Here is an 8165-nt window from a genome sequence, read left to right as displayed (position 1 = left end):
AGGTGTTTCTTTGGTATATCAGTATCTTGTTACCAGAAGAATATTGAGGTAGATATATTCAGTTTACCATTTGTACTGATTTGTTGTGATACCTTGATAGTATTAGGTTTCAGTAAATGAAACTCCTCTTCCACTTCTGAGTTTGAAACAATTGAGAGATTCACATAAAAGGCAAGCCAAAGGAGATCCACATTTTTCCTTCATGACTAATAAACTGAAAATGTAGGTCTAAACTATGGAGAGATGGGTTTGCTAAGATTTCTGTTATGAATTAACCAAGACTACTAGGCCTAATATCCAATTCCTCTTTTTCCTTAGGAATAAAATTCCCAGGTTTTAGTGGGACACATAGACAACCAGAATAAAGACCGGATTTCTTAGCTTCCTTTACAGCTAAGTATTGCTGTATGATTGATTAAGTCCTGTCCAATGCAATTTAACACTGTGTGTAACTGCTAGATAGCTCTTCAAGGGAACTGGGTTTTTTTTTTTTTTTTTTAATCACTTCCTTTCTTTCCTCTGAGTGGAAGGTAGAGGTGATGACTAGAATGCAATAAGCTATCTTGCACCATTAGGTTCTAACTACATGTTGACAATGATGGAACAATAGGACAAAAAAAGTTGGTTTTCTGATGGCCACTGTGATGGTTAATTTTATGTTTCAATTTGACCAGACCATGGACTACCCAAATATTTGGCTAAACATAATTTCTGGGTCTGTCTGTGAGGGTGTTTCCAAATGAGATTAACATTTGAATTTGTGGACTCAATAAAGCAACTTGCCCCTCCCAGTTATAGGTGGATATCATCCAATCTGTTAAGGGCCTGAATAAAATAAAAAGGCAGAGGAAGGGAGAATCTGATCTCTCTGCCTGACCCGCACAGCTGGAACATCAGTCTTCTCCTGCACTCAGATTCCAATTAGGACTATATGTTTGGCTCCTCTAGTTCTCAGGCCTTTGGTCTCAGACTCAGACTATACCACTGTCTTTCTTATATCTCCAACTTGCAGGTGACAGATCATGGGACTTTTCAGCCAATTCTCTCTATATCTTTTTCTCTGTCTTCATCTCTGTTCTCTCTTTTTCTGATCTCTCTGGAGAAGGCTGACTAGAACAGATTTTGGTTCTGAGAATTGTCCAGAAGGTGAACCTATTGCCCCATTGGGTCTGAAAGACAGAGCATTGAGCTAAAGAGGATTAATCATGAGAGTTAACATCTCATGGAGTGTGCCTTGCTAAGTTTTAGATTAGCCTGGGACCCATCATCCCTTCTTTCTTTTCTATTTCACTTTTGGAATGGGAATGTCTATCCTATGCCTGTTCTATCATTGTAGGTATTCATGTATTTGAAGCACCTAGTTTGTTTGGTGTCACACGTTCACAACTGGAGAGGCATTTTTGCCCTAGGATGAATCATATCTTTAGTCTCACCCATGTCTGATTTAGATGATATTTCTATAAGACTTTGGATTTCGGACTTTAGTGTTGATGCTAGAATGAGTTAATACTTTGGGGTAATGAACATGGAATTAATGTATTTGCATGTGAGAAGGACATGGATTGTGGACACTGAGAGCAGAGTTCTATGGAACAAATGTGTCTCCCCAAATTTACATGTTGAAGCTCTAATCTCCAAACAGATGGAATTTAGAGGTGGAAACTTTGGAAGGTAATTAGGTCATGAAGGGAGAGCCCTCATGAATGGGATTAGTGCCCTTATGAAAAATATAAGACAGAGATGATCTGTCATGTGAGCACACAGTGAAAAGGTAGCAGTCTGCAAACCAGAAAGAGGGCCTTCACTTGAAATTGAATTGGTTGGCCCTTTGGTCTTTGACTTCTAGCCTCTAGACCTGTAAGAAAGAAATTTCTGTTATTTAAGCCACCAGCCTGTGGTATTATGTTATAGCAGCAAAGCTAAGGTAGTAATAAGGTGCCATGCTGGTCCTGAATGCTTACCTCTGATTCATTTACAAAAGGTAAAGGATAAACTTTTATTTGACTTAAACTCTAGTCATTTGGGGTTTTCTGTTATTTGCTACCAAACTTAATCTTAAATAATAGTTATTTAAGAAACTGAAAAGCACCTTTGAGATCATCTGATCCAATAACCTTCATTTTACTGATGTGAATCAGAGTGGATCAGAGAATTTTTCAAAAATTATTTACAGGCTTCCTATGGGTGCCATTAAACAAACCAGAACCAGATTTAATCCCTCAAAGGTCGGTGCCTTTCCACTGGGACTTTGACAAATAGGGCAGAAAGGAGGATCAGTACAGATAGAAGAGAAAGACATGAGAAAAGACTGAAAAATAGAATTGCCAATGTATGTTCCACAGACAGTAAAGTGGTTACAGTAAGGTGATTCATGGGTCTAAGAGATGGGACAAACAGGGCTGTTTATATGGGTTTTTAAATGTCAGATGGAAGTTTTGTGAGTTTATCTTTTGGCAAAGAAGGAATTACGAGGATTTTGGAGCTAGTTTATTTATTGTTATGTAACTCTTGTCCAGGCACCATGCAGAGAATATGTCATGAGAATGTGAGTCCCTAAAAGGCCTGAGGGCTTGACTAAAGCATCTCCCCAATGATTTGCAAGACCAAGCTCAATAACTTCAGCATGCCCATGAGATACATCTCTTAACATTCTCCTCCTTGATTTCAGGCTCCAGAAATACTATGGTGCTTTCAGGTTGCAGTATCTGACAATTCCATATTTTAGTGGATTAAAGCAAAACTTATTTCTCCAGCAAGTGGCATGTCATTGCAAGTGAGCAAAAGTTCAGCCCTCCAGACTGATGGAGTCTCCATCCCAAAACATACTCCTGGTTGGCAGAGGCAGGGAAAAGAGAGTACAGTAAACCATGCATTGAGTCTTAAAGCTGCTGCCCAGAGGTAACACATCCCTCATTCACATTTTGCTGGCCCAAAATTCACATACCCAAGAATGCCTCCATGGAGTGCCAAATACAATCCTCTCTAGGGGTGAGAAGCAGGTAACACAGTTTACTGCAGTCACCACAACTTACTTTGCTATCTCTGCCCCTGTGCAGCCCATGTTCTGTGCTCCTTTACCACACCTGTGCTCTTCCCCATCATTGCTCACTATATGCGAGCCAAGACTTCCTCACCCTTTCTGTCATTCAATCTTCAGAGACTCCACAGAGTCAGTGCTATTATTAACCTACCTTTACAGAAGAAGACATTGAGGTGGAGATGTTAACAGCTAACTTCACTCCCCACCTCTGCCTGTATTTCTGGCGCTATGGTGACCCATTCTGATTTTTGCTTCCAATGGCCTTTCTTGTCTTTGTCTCCTCTGCTGGTTCTGGTGAGAGATGGCTACAGTTTTGGGAACCTCAGAGGAGGGACCACCTAGAATACCTCCAGCCAAGGATGGGGAATTAGGGACAAAGACAAGGTGACTTGAGAACACAGAAGAGTTGACTAACTCTATTAATGAAGAGAAAAAGTAAGGGCAGTGACTTGGGAAACATGTCAAGTACCAGTTTGCTGGGCAAAATATAGAACTGCCTGTGTGACATATGGCAGGCCTGGAAAGGACAGGTGTTTCTTATGTGCTCTTATTAGAGAGATATTTTTTATCTGCTCTCTTACCTATGTAGTTCAGAATCTGAGCTACACATATTATGATGATGATGATGTTGATGGTGGTGGTGGTGGTGGTGGTGGTGATGGTGATAGCAAACATCATATTGTATGATATATGGCTCAATAATATTGCCTTTGTTAAATTCTCTACATATCAACAAATTTAATTCTTAACAGTACTCTTGGGAGAAGAGAATATGATTATATTCATTTTACAGATGATGAAACTGAATCAGGGCAGTTACATGATCTTCCCAAGGTTACACAGCTACTAAGTAGCAGAGACTGGGTTTAATCCCAGGCAGTCTGTCTCAAGGGTTTGTGTTCTTAACCTCTGTAATTATAACATAAATGCTTTCTATGGGCCGAGTTTTAAGTGTTTTATATATATTCATCCATTTGCCCCATGCAACAAGAAGTTTTTGATGTTTGTACTCTGTACTCTTTTCATTTGACATATAAGATGTTGAGGCACAGACAGGTTAAATAATTTGTCCAAGCTTTTACTGAGGTAATTAGCAGAGCTGGGGTTAAAACCCAAGGAATCAGACTTGAGAGCCAGTGCTCTCAGCTCCTGTGCCACACTACTCCAGGGTTCACTCATTTATAACCTACTAGATACAGAGTTCTCTATATTGAGACCAGATGGTTCTGAGTCTAGATTTAACAAAGACAACACTGACTGATGTATCCCATGAAATGAGCTTTCTATAGTTCAATGAGTAGCTAGGTATGTGTGTATCTGTAATTGATACATAAGCCTTAATGTGGTGCAATTCCAGGATTATGTCAATTCGTCTTTGCTAGGAATTTGGTTAAACTTTAATTTAATAGGCCCATGAAATTCATCTCTGTTATGGTTCTAATTAGATGCTATTCTGTGTCCCTTGAAGACCCACATCCCACACTGATCTGTGTAGTTTTGTTTGTTCATTAGTTCATGCATTCATTGATCCATTCAATAAATATTTATTGAACCCTACTAAGGCCCAGGCATTGTTGTAGACACTGAATTTACAGAATTGAGTAAAAATAGTTAGATGCCTGCCCTGTAGAGTCTACATTCTAAGGGGAAGAGTCAGATAATAAACAAATAAAAAAGTGGTAATTCCTAGGGAGAAAAAGAAAACTGGGAAGAAAGAGATGGAATTCTAAGGGGGAAGGGGTGTTGCTTATTTAGGCTGGGAAGCTAGAGATGGTCTTAACTGAGAGTCCTGGAGAAGGTGAGGAAGTAAGCTATGTAGATATTGGTGAAAAAATGTAGACGCAAGAGAACAGCAAGTAAAAAATCCAGAGACAGAAAGAGTGTTGGGTTTGAAGAGTGACAAGGAGGCCAGTATGGCTGGAACAGAGTGAGTGAGGCAGAGAATACCCAGAAATGGTAGAGGGAAAGTGAGGGTGAAAAAATCATTCAGGACCTTGCAGGCCATTGTAAGGCCTCTGGATCTCATTTGGAGTGTGAAAGGGCACCTGTGGAGGGCATTGATCAGAAAAGTCACAATCTATGAGTGGCATTTAGGCTGCGGAGCATGGGAAAACCAAATGCTCACCAAGAGACAATGGTTAATAAATGATAGCACAGTTAAACCACAGATTAAGCCATAATGAAGACTGACTTATTGTCGCTTGATTTGCAGGAATTCCATGAGGAAATGTTGAGTGAGAAAGCCAAAATACAGAAAAGCATTGGACATTATATCAAAAACTAATAATGTACTATACCTTGGCTAATTGAATTTAAATTAAAAAAAAGGAAAAGCATGAACATCCCATTTTTAAAAAATAAGGGCTTTCACAATTTTCCATCTGCAATACAGACAAGTATTTATTGATGTGATTATATAGACATGGAGAAAATTATAGGAACCCACAAACTAGATAGTTCACAGGGAATACATACTTACGAGAGGATAAATTTGCAAGCGTTGGGGAGAGAGGAAGGGAGACACCAAGTTAAAAAAGTGATTGGTCTTAAGAAATCCATTATATCTGAATTGATCACATTTAACATTTATGGGAAAAACTCTGTGTGTGTGTCTGTGTGTACGTACATGACATGAATTTATAGATATATAATGAATATGTTATATATATGTTACAAACATATATGAAGAAATTTTAATATAAATGTAGCATCAATCCTATGACACAAGCATGACTACTCATGCTGAGGCTTGGTGAGTTCCATGGCTGCCCAGGGCCACACAGCCATGTAGCAACGGCAGAGGAGGGGTTAAGAATTCTGATTCTACAGGCTGCATTTCTTCTTCGTTCCCACATTATCCATTCCTGTGCCTATTTTTCCCTCCTCCTAAAGGGGAACAACTTTCTTAGCAAAAATAGAAAGAGAAATCACCTGCAGGATTTTCTATGATGAGAAAACAGATTTCCTGAGACTTTTAAACTCTGGAAAAGCACTTTAGACCCAAATTCAGACTGGCATGGACTGTGGCATTCATGAAAAGAGTGTCTGCACCATGTAGAAGAATTCATTGGTGAGATCATTGCCCTCCTCTATGGTGAACAAAAGAAGGTGAACTGGAGTCTCTTCACATTGAAAAGATAAATTGCCCATTTGGAAGAGAAACCAAAAGAAAGAAGGCCCTATTACGAGAACAAAATAAAACAGAACAGAAAATGACACAGTTGCTGGTGAGACTGTGTAGGAAAGGAACCCTTGTGCATGGCTGGTGGGGATGCAAAATGGTGCAGCCTCTGTGGAAAACAGTATGGAAGCTCCTCAAAAATCTTAACATAGAATTGCCATATGATCCAGCAACTCCACGTCTGGGTATATAACAAGAGAATTAAAAGCAGGGTCCTGAAGAGATATTTGTATACCCATTTCATAGCAGCATTATTCATAATAGCCAAATGTCTATCATCAGATAAATGGATAAACACAATGTGCTCTATGCATACAATGGAATATTATTCGGCCTTATAAAGGAAGGAAGTCCTGATACATGTTACAGCATGGATGAACCATGAAGACATTATGCTAGGTGAAGTAATCTAAATACACAAAAGAACAAATATTGTATGATTCCACGTGTGTGAGGTTCCTACAGTAGTCAAATTCATAGGAACAGAAGGGAGAATGGTGGTTGCCAGGGAATGAGGGGCAGAGGAAACAAAGAGATAGACTTTGATGAGTATAGAGTTTTGGTTTAGGGTGACAAAAAAGTTTTTTAGGTGGATCATAGCAGTGACCAACTGTGAATGTACCGAATATTATTGAACTGTACAGTTGAAAATGCCTGAAAAGGTGAATTTCATATTGTGTGTATTTTTTAATAATTAAAAGAAAAGAAAAAGAAAGAGAAGAAGACTTGAGTGACTGAAAGTCCACCATTCGAAGTGGTTGGGGTCCTATGAAGATCACATCAAGAAGAACTTGCCCGAGCCTATGGCTGCCCCCTCTTAGAACTCTTTATAAAATGGGGTCAGTTCTTTTGTGCTCCACCTTTCATGGCATCAATTAGCTGGCAGAAACCCTGGTGTTCCTTGCCCTGTTCTGTTCTCACAGCCTGATTGCGTGTGCCCAGATGTCGAGGTTCCTAGGGGAGGACAGATGGCAGTGGCCGTCCATCACAGAGACAAGATCATGGAAATGGCCTTCCTGTGAAGTATCGCCTTCAGAGGGAACCCGATGGAGCTGGGAAAATGCTAGAAATGGGCTCTGGCAGCACAGAGGGGTGTGGAGCTCAGACGGCAGTAGAGCTAACAATCACACTGCAATTTCCAAGTGTTACTCAAGACTCCACTTCAGTGCCTGTTGTATTGAACCTCCTTTTCACTTCTCTCCTTCCCCCATTAAGCCTGCCTTAGATAAACGTTTCTCCCCAAGGAGAAGAGAAATCCATTTTACTTGGCTGAAAGCAGGAGGATGTCACAAAATCCTTAGCCGTGGTTATCTGCCATCAGGACTGAAGATTGAAGTCTTCCATTAGGAGAAGTCTTCCATTAAGAGAAGTCGTCCATTATGAGAAGCACCTACAGGGACTCTCCTCACTTCCACCGAGAGGACCTTGTTGTGTACGAAGCATCCTGTTTTTCATTCTCCTTTCTCCTTAACCAGCACCTTGCATCGTGTCCCTTAAAAGGAAATGATGTTCTTCATCAGGCTTACATGACCACCTAGCAGACTCCTGGCAGCGCAGACCAACCTTACTCTTCTAACCAGGGATAACCTGCCAAGGCATAAAATACCTCCATGGAGAACTGGCCCTCAGTGACAGCAGCCAGTGGAGGGGAAGAGTTGGTGCTGAAGATGCAGGCCACATTGCTGAGGGGAGGTGGGAGTAGTAGGAAACCCAGAACTCAATTCTATCCCTGGGGACTGTGTGGCTGGAAAGAAGCTACTGCTTAACTTACAGGGACAAAGCCTTAACTGTGAGCAAGGGCAGGTGGAAAAAGAAGTGTTTCTGAGTATAATGGAGTATAATGAAACATTTATAGCTACAACCATTTGGACTTTGGCGGTCTCCCAGCCTCAACTTTGCCTGGACAGTAAGGATGCGCTGTAAGGCCTTTGATTTCTTCCCCGG

The sequence above is a fragment of the Mustela erminea genome, chromosome 6, assembly GCF_009829155.1.
Source record: "Mustela erminea isolate mMusErm1 chromosome 6, mMusErm1.Pri, whole genome shotgun sequence".
Taxonomy (NCBI): Eukaryota; Metazoa; Chordata; class Mammalia; order Carnivora; family Mustelidae; genus Mustela; species Mustela erminea.
The sequence above is the reverse complement of the archived record's forward strand: the minus strand, read 5'-3'. Positions refer to the sequence as shown.